A 3,059-nucleotide genomic window follows, 5' to 3' on the forward strand; every position below is an offset into this window, starting at 1 on the left:
TCTCGGTCACGCACCTGTCACCTAGCTGTGTTTGTCCTTTGGCCCTTTTGTTCCCCTTCTGCAGTGAATATTATTTCATTCTTGTCCAGCTCACGTGCGGCTTTGCATTAATTGCATTATAATCATAAGCTTAAAATACAGGCCGTTCATCCTCATTGATGTAAGATAGGTGGCAGCTGATAAAACACGTTCGCTCTACTGACGAATAACTCCTGGTTAGCTCAGTTGATGTCGCGATTCACAGGAAATGGAGAGATTCCTGGTTTGATACCAGTACCAGGTGGATTTTCTCGGTCACGCACCTGTCACCTAGCTGTGTTTGTCCTTTGGCCCCTTTGTTCCCCTTCTGCAGTGAATATTATTTCATTCTTGTCCAGCTCACGTGCGCCTTTGCATTAATTGCATTATAATCATAAGCTTAAAATACAGGCCGTTCATCCTCATTGATGTAAGATAGGTGGCAGCTGATAAAACACGTTCGCTCTACTGACGAATAACTCCTGGTTAGCTCAGTTGATGTCGCGATTCACAGGAAATGGAGAGATTCCTGGTTTGATACCAGTACCAGGTGGATTTTCTCGGTCACGCACCTGTCACCTAGCTGTGTTTGTCCTTTGGCCCCTTTGTTCGCCTTCTGCAGTGAATATTATTTCATTCTTGTCCAGCTCACGTGCGCCTTTGCATTAATTGCATTATAATCATAAGCTTAAAATACAGGCCGTTCATCCTCATTGATGTAAGATAGGTGGCAGCTGATAAAACACGTTCGCTCTACTGACGAATAACTCCTGGTTAGCTCAGTTGATGTCGCGATTCGCAGGAAATGGAGAGATTCCTGGTTTGATACCAGTACCAGGTGGATTTTCTCGGTCACGCACCTGTCACCTAGCTGTGTTTGTCCTTTGGCCCCTTTGTTCCCCTTCTGCAGTGAATATTATTTAATTCTTGTCCAGCTCACGTGCGGCTTTGCATTAATTGCATTATAATCATAAGCTTAAAATACAGGCCGTTCATCCTCATTGATGTAAGATAGGTGGCAGCTGATAAAACACGTTCGCTCTACTGACGAATAACTCCTGGTTAGCTCAGTTGATGTCGCGATTCACAGGAAATGGAGAGATTCCTGGTTTGATACCAGTACCAGGTGGATTTTCTCGGTCACGCACCTGTCACCTAGCTGTGTTTGTCCTTTGGCCCCTTTGTTCCCCTTCTGCAGTGAATATTATTTCATTCTTGTCCAGCTCACGTGCGCCTTTGCATTAATTGCATTATAATCATAAGCTTAAAATACAGGCCGTTCATCCTCATTGATGTAAGATAGGTGGCAGCTGATAAAACACGTTCGCTCTACTGACGAATAACTCCTGGTTAGCTCAGTTGATGTCGCGATTCGCAGGAAATGGAGAGATTCCTGGTTTGATACCAGTACCAGGTGGATTTTCTCGGTCACGCACCTGTCACCTAGCTGTGTTTGTCCTTTGGCCCCTTTGTTCCCCTTCTGCAGTAAATATTATTTAATTCTTGTCCAGCTCACGTGCGGCTTTGCATTAATTGCATTATAATCATAAGCTTAAGATACAGGCCGTTCATCCTCATTGATGTAAGATAGGTGGCAGCTGATAAAACACGTTCGCTCTACTGACGAATAACTCCTGGTTAGCTCAGTTGATGTCGCGATTCGCAGGAAATGGAGAGATCCCTGGTTTGATACCAGTACCAGGTGGATTTTCTCGGTCACGCACCTGTCACCTAGCTGTGTTTGTCCTTTGGCCCCTTTGTTCCCCTTCTGCAGTGAATATTATTTCATTCTTGTCCAGCTCACGTGCGCCTTTGCATTAATTGCATTATAATCATAAGCCTAAAATACAGGCCGTTCATCCTCATTGATGTAAGATAGGTGGCAGCTGATAAAACACGTTCGCTCTACTGACGAATAACTCCTGGTTAGCTCAGTTGATGTCGCGATTCGCAGGAAATGGAGAGATTCCTGGTTTGATACCAGTACCAGGTGGATTTTCTCGGTCACGCACCTGTCACCTAGCTGTGTTTGTCCTTTGGCCCCTTTGTTCCCCTTCTGCAGTAAATATTATTTAATTCTTGTCCAGCTCACGTGCGGCTTTGCATTAATTGCATTATAATCATAAGCTTAAGATACAGGCCGTTCATCCTCATTGATGTAAGATAGGTGGCAGCTGATAAAACACGTTCGCTGTACTGACGAATAACTCCTGGTTAGCTCAGTTGATGTCGCGATTCGCAGGAAATGGAGAGATTCCTGGTTTGATACCAGTACCAGGTGGATTTTCTCGGTCACGCACCTGTCACCTAGCTGTGTTTGTCCTTTGGCCCCTTTGTTCCCCTTCTGCAGTAAATATTATTTAATTCTTGTCCAGCTCACGTGCGCCTTTGCATTAATTGCATTATAATCATAAGCTTAAAATACAGGCCGTTCATCCTCATTGATGTAAGATAGGTGGCAGCTGATAAAACACGTTCGCTCTACTGACGAATAACTCCTGGTTAGCTCAGTTGATGTCGCGATTCGCAGGAAATGGAGAGATTCCTGGTTTGATACCAGTACCAGGTGGATTTTCTCGGTCACGCACCTGTCACCTAGCTGTGTTTGTCCTTTGGCCCCTTTGTTCCCCTTCTGCAGTAAATATTATTTAATTCTTGTCCAGCTCACGTGCGGCTTTGCATTAATTGCATTATAATCATAAGCTTAAGATACAGGCCGTTCATCCTCATTGATGTAAGATAGGTGGCAGCTGATAAAACACGTTCGCTCTACTGACGAATAACTCCTGGTTAGCTCAGTTGATGTCGCGATTCGCAGGAAATGGAGAGATCCCTGGTTTGATACCAGTACCAGGTGGATTTTCTCGGTCACGCACCTGTCACCTAGCTGTGTTTGTCCTTTGGCCCCTTTGTTCCCCTTCTGCAGTGAATATTATTTCATTCTTGTCCAGCTCACGTGCGCCTTTGCATTAATTGCATTATAATCATAAGCCTAAAATACAGGCCGTTCATCCTCATTGATGTAAGATAGGTGGCAGCTG

This window comes from Ixodes scapularis, unplaced genomic scaffold, assembly GCF_016920785.2.
Source record: "Ixodes scapularis isolate PalLabHiFi unplaced genomic scaffold, ASM1692078v2 PGA_scaffold2__306_contigs__length_199485367, whole genome shotgun sequence".
NCBI lineage: Eukaryota > Metazoa > Arthropoda > Arachnida > Ixodida > Ixodidae > Ixodes > Ixodes scapularis.